The 15296-nt window shown below is 39.6% G+C and overlaps 1 long non-coding RNA gene across 1 annotated transcript in view; it reads left to right on the forward strand.

The window, feature by feature from the left end:
- The window catches only part of LOC123454785, a 61494-nt gene extending 60909 nt beyond the window's left edge, over positions 1 to 585 (forward strand). The window contains exon 4 of the long non-coding RNA XR_006633481.1: positions 530 to 585. This is a non-coding gene — a long non-coding RNA (uncharacterized LOC123454785). The remainder of the gene's footprint in view (positions 1 to 529) is intronic.
- The last annotated feature ends 14711 nt before the right edge of the window (positions 586 to 15296 follow it).

The following is a 15296-nucleotide window of genomic DNA, read 5'->3' on the forward strand; positions in this document are numbered from 1 at the left end:
AATAGGAAGAAAAGATCATGACATCAAAATAAGAGAGACTGATTGAGAGAGGGAGGAGATATGATGGAGAATGGATTTTCACAGGGGAAAGTTGAGGAAGGGAGGGTATTACAATGGAATACTTTTTATAATCATATATATTATTATTAATAATAATAAAAAAAATTGAAGAAAGGAAAAACAGTGTTTGCTGAACTATATCACTCTTCTTTAAGGTAAAAAACATCTTCCAGATCAGGACAATTATCCTTGGTGGGGCGGCTATACCCTGAGCAGAAGTAATCAGCTTCTAGGAACCTGATTGATACCCTGAAGTGATGACAAGGGGAAAACTTTCTTATCTGCATCTTGAGAACCAGAGTTGAGATGCCTTGAACAGAACTGCTTATTTATGCCTATCTCTTGTACCCCAACTCTATTTTAAAGCTCATGTCAGTACCCCAAAGATAAACTTGGAAGTCACTGGATTTCTCCACAATCTATTCAATACATTTTCTTTCTGTTCTTTTTAATATTTTACTTATTTCAGGAGAGAAAGAGAAAATGGGCATACCAGGGCCTCCAGCTGTTGCAAACAAACTCCAGACGCATGTGCCACTTTGTTCATCTGGCTAACATGGATCCTGAGGAATTGAACCTGAGTCCTATGGCTTTGCTGGCAAGCGCCTTAACCACTAAGTCATCTCTCCAGGCCTCTTTCTGTATTTTAAATCATTTCTCTTTAGTTACTTATGTGGGTAAGTGGCTGAACCCCACATTTTGGGACTTCCAGAGCTGTGTCTTTTGAATCAAACCTCTGGTTATACAAGGACTATACACAAAGTATCTCTGTTGAGAGCTGGGTGAACCTTGGGAGATTTTTCTTTTTCCTTTAAATATATGTATTGTATCCTTGACTTTTATTAATTGTTTGGTAATTCACAAAGCCTTCAAGGATTTTCGTCAAGTGAATGTTAGTTGTTTCCATCTAATTCACACAAGTGCCTAGCAAATGCTGAAGGTTTGTTCACATACATGTTTATTGTAAGAAAGCTACTGATTAAAAGAATGCATTCAATTGAGGGGAGATAGAGACAGAGAGAGACCTACACACAGACACACACACACACACACACACACACACAGAGAGAGAGAGGGGGGGAGGGAGCATGTTTAATATATATGCATACAGCAAAACAAAGACAAGAGAGAATTATTTAGCATGGCACAAGCTAAAATTAAAGAGGTAAATTTTGACAAGGAATAGAGAAAATGCTCCCTGACAGTAAAAGTAATTGGATTGTAAAGTAACATCCCAAGATAGATGGCACTTAATCTTGCATCATTTGTGAAATGGGAACACAGTGGCAGTATTCTGGAAAGCCCCCGTCAGAGAATTAACTTCTCTCATGACATATTGTTTTTATCTGGCCCAGTGACTCTGTTATTTCTGTCTTTTTAAAACCAACTGGTGAGAAGGAGCAGCACAGTCCCATAAAGGGATGAAGAAGTGCGTGTGTGCTCCGTAATCGTTGTGAATATGAACATATCCAGAAACTGAAAATCATAAGCGCTGATAGGGAAGTAGAAAATTCTAAGGTGTTAACAAGATTCACAAATAGCTCTTCCTCAGTTCTCCACATCTACAATTGACTGCTAATGTGAGGTGGGGTGTGCATGCAAAATGTGACAAGAGTAAAAGGCTTATTGATGTGCAGTGACCAAACATTAATTCAAAATCAAACATGTAGGGAATCCAAGATGTTTCTAGGTGCATGCTTTATCTTAGGGTAGGTCTCCTTTCAGCACACCGCATGCGCAGTTTGCACCATGCTTGTCATAGTGCTCAATGCCAATGACCCAGCCTGAAACACTTTGCTCGGATTCCAGACCACCGTACTTTCTGTATTGGAGCTTTTCTTTTAAATTGAATGTATACATTTTATACTCTTATAGAGTTGTAGATAAATGGTTTAATCATGGAAAGCATGGAGTTTTACTACTTTCTACTTCTCATTCCCTAGCATATAAATTTCAAATTGGTATTATCTTTGGACCATGTTAGTCCAGAATGTACCACTCTAAAATGTGCTATTTGCATTGCTAACTTGAGAAACTCTCCTTTAAGAAAAAAAAATCATTAAATGAGTTTTGAATTGGGATTAAGATGGAACTTCCAACAATTTCTAAAACTGCCCTAAACATACTTCTGTCATCTTTTGTTTTATGTACTTATTTGCAGCAGTGTTCTCAGCATTGATAATAATAAAATCAAAATATTATCACTGAAAATCATAAAAGAAACTCTCCATAGTGCAGTGTCCAATCTTCAGCCAATAAGTCTTTATGTAAATACACACAATCACATCCATCTCATTAACATGCAAATATGTCCTAATCAGCAAGAAATGGTAAAATTATATGCATGCCAAATAATTGTTTTAAACTAAATTTCTTTGTGATTTAATAAAAGCAGATGTTTCAACTTTTTAAATCCAAGCTGAGTTTATTTTTTATTTATTAATTTCTAAGGGAAGAGAGAGAGAGGACAATATGGGCATACCATGACCACTGCATACAAATTCCAGATGTATGTGTCACTTTGTGCATCTGGCTTTATGTGGACCCTGGTGAATCAAACGTGGGTCATTAGGCTTTGCAAGCAAGCACCTTTAACTGCTGAGCAATCTCTCCAGTCCCCTAAATTTTATACAATTTTACATATGTTCATACTGAAAGTCATATAAAAAAGTTCTCAGACAAAAGTGAGGTGCTAAATGGAAATATTTTAGGAAGCCCTGCCTTAGATAATAACTATCACTTGCTTGAATCTAATTGATTTGCTCTTCCTTAGTATGTCACACCCAATCCTGTAAAGCAGGTTTTACAATCTTACCACCATGAGAAGGAAATTGGAATCAAGGAGCTGAAGTTCTTCACAGAGATCACACAGCTGTTGAGCAGGCATTAACCCAGCTGGTCTGACTTAGAAGCTCAATGGCTTCCTTTCTACCACAACACATTTCTCAGCAGGCAAAGATACTGAGGCCCAGAGGGTGGCACTTCCATGCCCAGGCACTTACTTGGTTAATAAGGCAAGAGGACCCTCAGGCTTGCATTCCACTCCCTGGGCCAGGGCTCTTTGCATGCACATCACATAAATGTGTCACCTCAGTTAGCCGTGCAGATGGCACAGCAGGGCAATTAAAGGCACAGCCACTCTTGCTTTTCTGGTCATTGTAAACTGTATTTAAAAATTGGTATGGTTTTCACTAATACCATTTTATGATACATGAAGGCTTTAAAACATAAAGCCTTAATATCTGTGGGAATGATCTGCCCTTCCAGACCATACTTTCAGTAGAGCTTGATTCATTTGCTCAACATTTTGATTTCCTTCAGCTAGATTCTCACGTTCCCTCTGCTAAGCCCTCCAATCCTCTGTCTGGCCATCTGCTACCCCTCTCCCTACCTCAAGTACCTTGTTTCTCCAGGAATTGAATGTTCCTGTGTCTCATCCTATGTTAAGTTCTCCTGCCTCTGCTCAAGGCTTTATTGGCAGGGTAATAGTGTTTTAGGTCAAAACTGGCCTGACTTCTCTTTTGAGAAGCCAGACTTCCTTTCCATGATCAATTAAAGGTCAGACCTTATGCTAGCTTGGTGGGGAGGCATCCACTGTTCTCACTTAGCAATGGCAAAATGCCACTGGCTACACTCTGAGTGCAAGTGACCTGGTTTACAACTTTGACTTCAAACCACCCACAATCATAGACAGTGGGTCCAGGAGAGGAACTGAGCCCAACATTTAAGTGACTATAAAAATTCGAGAAGAAAGACACTCACAATGTCTTCCCCAAAGTTAAAGAGATTCTTCCTTAAGCTCTTCCTTTCCAACTTTGGCTCCTTCCTTTTCTGGTGAAAAGCACATTCAGGGATAGGCTGAGCCTTTCAGTTGCAAATGAAACACTGGCTCCCTAAGCACCAGTTGGCTCTTGGCAGGCCTTGCAAAAAGACATTTAAAAGCTGGAACCAAAGTGGCAGAGGGTTTCAAATTCTGAAGAAACCACAAAACAATCCCTTATTGGTAGCGAACGGTAAAACCTGTCACCAAGGATGCCACACAGCCCCCCTCTGATGGTTCAGAGCAAAATGCTCTGTTCACATTTAAAATGAAAATAATATGTGTTTACAAAGATGGTGGCATTTGGGAACCCTGTATTGTCCTTCATGTTTTAACTAGCAGTTAACTTGAGGCTTTCTGTGTGAAAACAACAGGTAGGGGAGAGCTGGTATAAACAAGGCTTTTCCCTTTGTTAGATTTTTGTTGTTGCAGTTGTTCATTGGTAGTATAGGGAATTTTGAAATCACACTATTCTTTTGCCATGTTTTCATACTCAGATTACCCCTGGGGCTAAGTGGCAATACTTTAGGATGAAGAAACATGCAGGGATGTGTGCAAACACATAAAAGTACCCAGTGAGATATCAGCTGATAAGCAACCCAAGAAACCCTCCCCCACAGGCTGGGCTGTAGAGGGCCTATTTAGGGGAGGAATATCCTCTGTGTCCTGACTGGGATTCATTGCACAGGAACAATGCCCTCTTCAGAGATGCTGGCACACATACAGAGAACAGGAGCCATCCAAAAAGACTCAATCATAAACACATAGACTTTTGCACAGCAGCTGAAAGGAAAGTGATTTCCAGCATGACTGACATTTTTGGAGCTAAGAACAAAACCGCTGCCTTGTCCGATAGTGAACTCCAAAAACTAGAATCTGCTACAGTCTCTGAGGTCTGATTTTTAATGACGGTAAATGGTGTGTGGTGGTCTGACAATGGCCAATGTTCAATATTGATTTTTGTGTCTTTTAATTTGTGGATGATAACTGGATGAGACCAGTCAAAACCACGACAACATTTCAAACTGCTGAAAGGAATGCTTTGAGAAGAAATGAGTTGAAACTAGTTATTTTATTTTTATATATTGAGAAAGCCTCCTCATAGAACACACAAACATAGCTTTAGTCAAGAAAATCAGGACTTTGGTGCTAAAGGCCCTTCTTTCAACAGTCCTGAATCACTAATGTGGAAGGTATGTGCATTTTTCAAAGCATCACTTCTGAGTGAAATTCAGGGCTGATGTTGAGCCCAGGACTGTGGTGTTCCTCTCTAGCAACAATATTATAAAGGTCCTGGTTGAAATTCAGTGGCAGGTAGGTAATGGAGAAGAAGGCTGATCCTATAAATCACCTTGGAGCTCTGAAGATTGCCTTGAATGGCCTCACTTCATCTCTGCTGAATTCCTTTCTCTATATTCTTCCTCCATCAAGTTGAAGTTTGATTTACTAGGTGTTCTGGCTGTTTACAAGATGGTGCTGTCTAGGTTTAATGTAGGAAGGAAGATATCATGTTATAAATATTAAAAGGCTTCTGGTGTTTCTTATTTGATTCAGGTTTGAATAAGTCTTCATTAGGTCTTTTTGTTTGCTTCCTTTGTTTGCTGAGTTTTCTCTTTCTCTCTCTCTTCAGAATTTCTGTGGAAACTTAGCCCAATAATATTTCTTCAGTTACTTAAAAAAAAAAAACAAAATATTTGTGTATTATGAAGATTGTTCATTGTTTAAAGGCACTTATTTGCAAAGCCTGCCAGCTTAGGTTCATTTCCACAGAAAGTGGTATATGCATCTGGAATGTGCCTGCAGAGGCAGGCGGTCCTACAGTGTCCAACCCCTCTCTCTCCTTCTTTCTTTCTCATAAATAAATAACATTACCCCAATTGCTCAGGCAATAGAACCACAGATTAACCACTGGGACCTAATGAAATTACAAAGATTTTGCACCGCAAAGGACACAGTGAAAAAAGCAAAGAGGCAACCTACAGAATGGGAAAAAATCTTCGCCAGCTATATATCTGATAGAGGATTAATATCTAGGATATACAAAGAACTCAAAAAGTTAACTAATAAGGTATCAAACAAGCCAATCAAAAAATGGGTTATGGAGCTAAATAGAGAGTTCTCAAAGGAAGAAATACGAATGGCATATAAGCATCTAAAAAAATGTTCTACGTCACTAGTCATCAGGAAAATGCAGATTAAAACTACATTGAGATTCCATCTCACTCCTGTCAGATTGGCCACCATCATGAAAACAAATGATCATAAATGTTGGCGGGGATGTGGAAAAAAAGGAACCCTTCTGCACTGCTGGTGGGAATGCAATCTGGTCCAGCCATTGTGGAAAACAGTGTGGAGGTTCCTAAAACAAATAGAGATTGATCTACCATATGACCCAGCTATAGCACTCCTAGGCATATATCCAAAGGACTCATCTCATTTCCTTAGAAGTACGTGCTCAACCATGTTTATTGCCGCTCAATTTATAATAGCTGGGAAATGGAACCAGCCTAGATGTCCCTCAACAGATGAGTGGATAATGAAGATGTGGCACATTTATACAATGGAGTTCTACTCAGCGGTAAAGAAAAATGAAGTTATGAAATTTGCAGAAAAATGGATGGACCTGGAAAGTATTATACTAAGTGAGGTAACCCAGGCCCAGAAAGCCAAGCGCCACATGTTCTCTCTCATATGTGGATCCTAGCTACAGATGACTGGGCTTCTGCGTGAGAATGAAAATACTTAGTAGCAGAGGCCAGTAAGTTAAAAAGGAGACATAAAGGGTAGAGAAAGGAAGGGAGGAGAATACTTAATAGGTTGATATTGTATATATGTAATTACAATGATTGTAATGGGGAGGTAATATGATGGAGAATGGAATTTCAAATGGGAAAGTGTGGGGGTGGGGGGGGGGAATTACCATGGGATATATTTTATAATCATGTAAAATGTTAATAAAAATTAAAAATAAATAAATAAATAACATTAAAAAATGCTATGCCTGGTAGTTCACACTATAATCTCAGCACTTGGGATAGTGAGGCAGGAGCATTCCAAGTCTGAGCTTTGCCTGTGTCACACAGAAAGATCCTATCTCAGAAAAAAAATAAATAAAACAACAGCAATAACAACAACAACAACAAAAAAAAATGCACATACGATAGTAGAGGTTAGTGAAATGACAAGCAAGGCAGTCTGTTCCATACAAAGCATGCATTATAGGCGAAAGAGAGAGAGGCATGTAAAGGAAAGAATGCATTAATTTAGACTTGATCATTTCTAGGAAGTGACAGAGCCAATAAGGGATTACATAGGCAGGTTAGAGTACTGCTTCATATGTTATGGGCCTGGGAAGGTTATCGGAGAATGTGATGTTCTGATGCCACCAAAAAAGAATGGTAGTCCAGATGGAATCCAGAGATGTGAACAGGGGGCACTTGATGGGAATTACCTTGTGACTGACACTCAGAAGCATTAGCTAGCATCCAGTTACACAAATTAGGGGCAATGCTGAAGAGCGTTGGTGATTTGAAAATAAACCATCTTTTTGTTATAACTATCCTTTTCTTTTCTTTTTTTTTTTTTTTTTTTTTTTTTTTTTTTTGGTTTGCCAAGGTAGGGTCTCACTCTGCTACAGGCTGACCTGGAATTCACTATGCAGATATCATCTCAGGGTGGCCTCAAACTCACAGTGATCCTCCTACCTCTGATTTCCAAGTGCTGGGAGTAAAGGTGTGTGCCAGACATCATGTTAAGATTATGTTTAAGATCCCACTGAGCCTTGTCCCAAAACCTAGAAGGGGCAGTTGTGAATGTGCACTAAAGTTTAAGTGAGTTGAGATCACCAGGTTAGAAAGTGGCTGAGTCAGGTGATAAATTAAAGACCTTATACTTTAAGTCACTTTTTTTCTTTCTGCATTTCCCACTTTCATATTGTAGAAATGTGCTGGTTAAAATTTTAAAAACCAACCAAATATATATTTATTAAATGAAAAGGTATGACCACAGGTTGTGTTACATTGATGGTCACATCCCACTCCCACCACAGTTCAGAGTTTCTTCTCAATATGTCACTCACTACAGTTTGAATTATGGTTTCAATTCATTTGGAATTCACTTAACGCTTTCTATGCTGCTAGTACTATTGATTTTCTTTATCCTCAGAACCACTGGGCATGAGCCACAGGAAGTACCAGGTCTCCTCCACAGCACTCATCCTTACATGACTTGAAGTGACTTGATGTTTGTGCTAGGTCTTGTTTATGGAAGTAGAGCTGCCAAAAGATCTGGGCAGTTGGAACAGGCCATTTCCTCACTTGCCCTCAGCACATTCCTTACATTTATGTGAAACACTGGTTTCATGACTTCAATACACACTGGCCTGGCAATAGTCTCATCTCTGCCAATGAAATGAGAAGCATTTCAAAATCCCAAGCTGTCAATGTGAGCAGAGTCAGCAACACTTCATGCCTTACTCTCTACTACTAGCTTTTCTCTATTAAGTTGGGGGATCCATTAGTAGCATGTATTTCTACTTCACAGCTTTATCAGTGTTTTTACATTTATTAAAAATGGTGCATGAGAGATGGTTTGGTCAATGAAGTTATTGCCACAAAGGGAAGAGGACCTGAGTTCTCTTTCATGCAAAAGATAGGCATGGCAGTATGTATGCCTATAATCCTAGTGCTGGTGAGTAGAGACAAGAGGATTCCTGCAGCTAGTTGGCGAGTTAGTCTAGCCAAGAAGAAAGCTCCAAGTTCCTTGTGTGACTCTGAGTCAAAAAATAAGGTGGAAAGCAATGAGGAAGATATTAGCCTCTGGTCTCCTCACACACATATACACAGGTACAGGTGCACCTATACACACACATGTGCCCACACACATATGAACCCACATACACACATGCATGCACACCACATGCATACACATGTAAAAATTTAACTCATTAAAACTATTTTGCTTTTTATCAAATGTTATCTTAAAAGCTAAAATTATTTTCATCTGAATCTGTGGCCCAAATTTGGTGGTTGTGGCTTACTAAAGTTTCTAACCTAAAAAGAAGAAACTAAAACAACTTTTTATAGACCACCAAACATCAACAAATAAAAAGAAAATATTTTTAGTTCGTCACTGCTTTGCTTTTACTATATATATATATTTTGTATTTAAAGTAAGGTCTCACAGTCTAGGCCAAACTCAGAATTCAACATGTACCCTATGCTAACCTAGAAGTTACAATAATTTTCTGGCCTCAGTCTTTAGAGTCCTGTAATTGAAACCAAACTGGGCTCAAAAACATCTCTGAAGACAATGGTAAGTACTTAAAAGTCATTAAATAATAAATAAATAAGAATCATAACAATGATAAAAGTGAAAAGAATTAAAGCATTTTTGTATGCTTCAGAATATAAGTTATTTTGAGGGTCCATGATCCCCACTTAACTTCATTTACAATCCTGTATGTTTGGTCTTTGAAAAGAAAAGCATATTTATTTCAATCCTCCAATTATAAACTAATATTGTTACTATTCCTTACCCTGACCAGTAAATGGCAGTGCCAGGATTTAATCCCAGATAATTCCTACTCAAGTGTGTAACTTTCAATAAACACTACATGCTTCATAATTAAACTATATTTTGCCAATAAGTAGGCACTTGGGTCCACTCACTTTGAAAAAGAATGACAGCTTGCAACACAAGCAGTCTCCCCAACACCCATGTCATTCAGTTCAGTTTCTAGTAACTGTATGTGTGCTAATAGAAAGGGCTCTCAAATTATTGATCAAAGGCCATAAAACTCACAATAAAAAAAAAAAAAGAGAGACAACCAATCTAATCTATTTACTTCAGGTCCCTAAGAGCTAATTGGTACAATCAAGTCTGTCACCTAATTTTAGTAAACCTTGTCTCCACCACATATATATGGAATCAGTAGCATGGATTTAAATGAGCTTCTCAGAGGGGCACTGTGGCTCATGTTGGTAATATCAGAATTTGGGAGGCTGAGGCAAGAGATAGCCTTCAGTTAGAGGTCAGACTAGGCTGCAGTGTGAGTTTTCAGCCAGCCTACAGAATAATATTCTGCCTCAAAAAAAAAATAATAATAAAGGGCTGGAGAGATGGCTTAGCAGTTAAGCGCTTGCCTGTGAAGCCTAAGGACCCCGGTTCAAGGCTCGGTTCCCCAGGTCCTACGTTAGCCAGATGCACAAGGGGGTGCACGCGTCTGGAGTTCGTTTGCAGAGGCTGGAAGCCCTGGCGCGCCCATTCTCTCTCTCTCTCTCCCTTTATCTATCTTTCTCTCTGTGTCTGTCACGCTCAAATAAATAAATAAATAAATAAATAAATAATAATAATAATAAAATTAGCTGTCTTAGATTTTTTATAGAGACAATAGGCAAAATGTAAAGCAGCATTATATGTGTCATAGAGGTAACATGATAATTGTTAAACTGATGTGCTCTAAATATATTATTGTTGCAATCATTATCATTGATATTAGTATTATTAATATTTGTAATAATAGCTGTCTGGTTTCCTGAGACATGACTTCATGTAATCTAGGCTGACATCTAATAGCTAAGACTGGCTTGCTCCTGATTCATCTGCTTAAACCTATGTAGTGCTAAGATTGCAGGCAAACTCCACAACTCCTGGCTTTAAATTATTTTAACTCAAATATCATTTAAAATTGCACAGATGTTGGAGCCATGAAGATGGCTCAGCAGTTAAAGGCAGTTTCTTGCAATACCTGCTGGCCAGATTTGATTCTCAAGTACCCACATAAAGACAGAAACACAAAGTGGCGCATGTCTCTGGAATTTGTTTGCAGCAGCAAGAGGATCTGCCATTCCCATCTTATCTCTCACTGTCTCCTAACAAATAAATAAAATATTTTAGAACACCGTGCAGGTGAATATTTGATGATGATGTCATAGGAAATACACAGTGAAGAACAAATGTGAAATAGATGCTAAGTTAGACTTATGCAGTAGCAAGAAGTTCTGGTGGGTAAACTAAAGTCTGGTGCCCACAGATAGCAATAATGTACTGAACATTTCAAAAAGCTCAATGCAGTTAGAGATGTAGCTCAACAGTCCAGGGCTTCCCAGGCATACATGAAGCTCTGGGTTTGATATCCAGAACTGGAATAAAAGGAGTGTAGAAGCAGCAAGAAGTGAATCTGAAACTATTGTTCACCATAAACGATAACCAGCAAGACTGGGTGAGAAGTGGAGAAGGTAGGGGGAAGGTTCATGGATAGGAACAAAGTGTAATACTAATGAAACTATCACAATGAAGCACATTCTTGAATGTTAGCCAAAATGTTCCTTTAAAAATCCTCCCAAATGGTAAATATTTAGGCTGGCGTAACCACTAGACAACATAGACATGAACCTACCCATCACATGTGTCTCACTTACCTTCTCATTGCTGGGTGAAAACACCAGACCAAAAGCAGCTCATGGGACGGAAGAGACGAGTCTGGGTTTGCAATCTCAATAGGTAGTTTCATGATGGCAGGAAAAGATAGTAGAGCAGAGGCTGGATATCACTTCGTTACTGCAGCAGGTAGAAACAACAGCAAGATAGTGAAATGAGCTCAAGCAAGGGGAAGCTGGGCTAGAACACCTACACATTTGCCCCCAACAACACATGTCCTTCAATTCTACTCAGTAGCCATCAGGTCAAGATAAAGCACCCAAAACACATGAGTTTATGGGGGATATCTGATTCAAACCATCATAATGTGTCAGCCCATAAATATATGTATGATATTTATGGTCTTGTTTGGTATTGCTTATTTGCAACAGCATCTTACATAGTAACAAAAGCTGGCCTTGAACTTCTGTTCTCATGCCTCTGTTGCCCAAGTTCTAGAATTATAGGTGAGTGCTACCACAACCATCTATGATGGTTATTTTTTTTGGACCAGTTAATTAGAACAAATAATCTTCTAGTCCATCAGTTATTTTTCTCAAAGCTTTGACAAAATCACTTTAAGGAAGGAAAGATTTACTTTGGCTGTCAGTTTGAGGGACCACCAATCCATCATATTGAGGAAGTTATGTCAACAGGAGTGTGAAGCATCTGGTCACATTGCAGCTATATTCAGAAGGCAGAGAGTGATAAATGTGGACACTCAATTTTCCTTTTCCTGGTTTCCTTTTTTTCTTTTTTCTTTTTTTCTTATTCAGTCTAGGATGCTAGCTCATGGGATTGAAAGGGAGTCAGGTAGCTTTGTTAGGTAGCTCAGGGTGACTGGTTCCCAAAAGCAAAGGCAGGAATGTCTGTCCCCATAATCTCCACTTTGCTAGAGATCAGAGAAGCTGGCTTATCCTTATCACTTTCTTAAAGTAGTTCCCTAGATCTGTTTATCCACAAACTACCTGAATCCCTTCTGGGAGGGAGGTCCCCTGGCCCCAGAATTTAAATCTTAATTCTGACATTGTGGTTGGTCAAACTCAGCCTCCAAAGTTTGATGTCATGTCTGGACTCTTTCTTAGCCAGCCCCTAGCCCAGAACAATCAGCTATCTGTCTGGATCACGTGAACCTGAAGGAGAAATCTACCACAATAAGGTTATAAATAGTTGTATGCCAGGAGACAATCCTGTCTCTGGGCTGCTCATTCATCACCCCTGAACATCCAGGTTCTGGTAAGTCTCCCCTCCTCTCCACTCAGGGAAAACTCCCATGACCCTTCCCTACTCCCCCTGCCCTCCACATGGTGGGAGACCTTGTACTTTCTCTTCTATTCTCTATAAATCTCTTTTTACTTTTCTTCCAGGCCTACCACATGGACTCAGACCATGTGGGTGTTTCAATGTTCCCTCCCCTTTTGTACTTCCCAAAATGAATGTAATAATTTAATTCTTCTTCTTAGTTTGATTTACCAATTTTTTTTTTTATTAAATGCAGGTATGAACTCAGGATTTGTGGTTTAAGGAATTTTCTGGACTCACCACAGGCTCTGTATCAGGGATGATACTGTCCCCATTCAAGATAGGTCTTTTCTTGTTAGTTAAACCTCTGTGGAAACTCTTATAGACATAGCCAGAGCTGTGTTTTCCTAGCTGTTTCAGCATTCATTCAAATCAACAATTAAGAACTGCCATCACAATTCAGGATGTAGCTCTGTGATAGAGTGATCATAAAACATGCAGAAGCCCTAGATTCCATTGCTGGCACCAAAACTAACTAAATAAAAATAATAAATAAGGAAAGTCATAATCTGCAGGGTGTGGTGGCATACATATTTAATCCTAGCACTCAGGAGGCAGAGTAAAAGGATCGCTGTGAGTTTGAGGCCACCCTGAGACTGCATAATGAATTCTAGTCAGTTTGAGCTAGAGTGAGAACCTACCTGGAAAAACAATAAATAAATAAAAAAATAAATTATATCCTTCTAGTACTGCTTGTAATGATAAAAATGGCTGTTCTGTGTTTATTTATTTATTTTTCTCTATCTGGATGTGACAAGCTGGTATTTACTATATAATAAAAGCTGACCTCAGAGTTATAAAAGAGGCTGCTCTTAAACACAGGCAACCATATGTTATACTGTGTGAGCTACTTATTTACGTATTCCACTTACACAATTCCTGTGTGATAGGTAGAATTGCCATTTCACACCTGAGGAAGCAGGCCCAAAGAATTCACTTGTTCATAAACCCTCAAAACATTGTGTGGCTAGACCTAAGTATTGCTGTTTGCTCAAGTAAGATCCCACACTCCAGGAAGTACATGGCTACTATTTCATATGGCTTGCAGTTTTAATACTCCCTAGACCAAGTTATCACAAAGCATGGTGGACGTATTCAAAAAAATAGTACAGGGCTGGAGAGATGGCTTAGCGGTTAAGCGCTTGCCTGTGAAGCCTAAGGACCCCGGTTCGAGACTCAATTCTCCAGGACCCACATTAGCCAGATGCACAAGGGGGCACATGTGTCTGGAGTTCATTTGCAGTGGCTGGAGGCCCTGGAGCACCCATTCTCTCTCTCTCTCTCTCTGTCTCTTCCTCTCTCTGTCTGCTGCTGTCAAATAAATAAATAAAAATAAACAGCAACAACAACAAAACTTAAAAAAAAATAGTACAAAGTGAACTGAGGGGTATTTTTTGTCCCTTCGAATTGCTGGTGTAGTGTTCTCCGAGCTTTAACAGTGTAGTTAGTGTAATATTTGTTTATGTGGTTGTCAGACACAGGCAGGGCCCGGGTTAAAGCAAGCCTAAACTGTCAGGCACAGCTAGGACCCAGGCTATGGAGAGGAAGCAACAGCCTGAATCCCAGACAAATCTCCATCCCAGGACAGCGAAGAATAAGGCTCCTTCCCTCATTCTCAGGGGTCGCAGTGAGCCTGGACCCCTGGAAAAATCTCAGCGCAAGGCCAACAATAAGTAGGGCCACTCCTCCCGACCCCCCATCCTGGGGTAACATGACATCCTGATAAGGCTTGGGCTTCGCTCATAGCCCTATGACCTTTGGCCAGTTGCCTAGGAAACTCCTTATATGGTATCAGCTAGAAGCCTTCATAGTGCTCATCCCCCTGTGAACCACACACTATACCTCTTCCCTCCACTATGCATATCGCCTGACTCTGTAGTGCTGGAATGAACATCCTATATGCCAACTAGGCATAAACAAACAACCTTTGAACCCATAAAACCATTTAGGACCCTCTTCCTGCACTCTCTCAACTGCTCATACAATCTCAGTCCCCTGACAAATAAAGAAGCTGTTCTCTGAAGCTGTCTCCTGGGAGTTTCTTCCCATCATACTCATAGCCAGTCAAGACCCTGCTTCACATTGTGCAATGGTCCCCTGATGAACCAGGGACCCACATATGGTAATTATAAATCACCATAAGGTGGGGACATCTTAAACCCAGATATAAGTGTGCTGGCAAACTTAAGTAGCAATAACTTGTGAGCCTTTGAACAAAACCAACAAAAGCCATATTTAATGAGGGGGAAAAGGTTTTTGTCATTTGAGAAACCAATATTCTTAAAAGATATCTGTATAGAGAGACCTGGTTAAAATGTGGAGAACCATTCCCAAGACAATTAGCCAATCTAGTGCTGGAAGGTACTACATGAGCTACTGGGGGACAATGACCAACATTTGTCTAAGAAACTCGAAGTCTAAGTGATTCTGAAGCAAACAACCTGACATGATGCTCACACAAATGCATTAGTGGCACACAGTGATAGTGGGTAACCAACTTCTCTTTGATTGGCTAACAGATCTGCTCAGTGGAAAGGAAACCATATCTTGAATTGGGGAACAAGTCAGAGTCATATCCAGGTAGTTATTCTGTTTTCCATGGCAAAGCTCCCATTAACCTTCGACTATAAGGGGGTCTACACCCTTTTTATTCCCTCTAAATTAATAGTAGTTATCCCCTTTAAACAGTGCTGAC

This window comes from Jaculus jaculus, chromosome 14 (genome assembly GCF_020740685.1).
Source record: "Jaculus jaculus isolate mJacJac1 chromosome 14, mJacJac1.mat.Y.cur, whole genome shotgun sequence".
NCBI classification, from domain to species: domain Eukaryota; kingdom Metazoa; phylum Chordata; class Mammalia; order Rodentia; family Dipodidae; genus Jaculus; species Jaculus jaculus.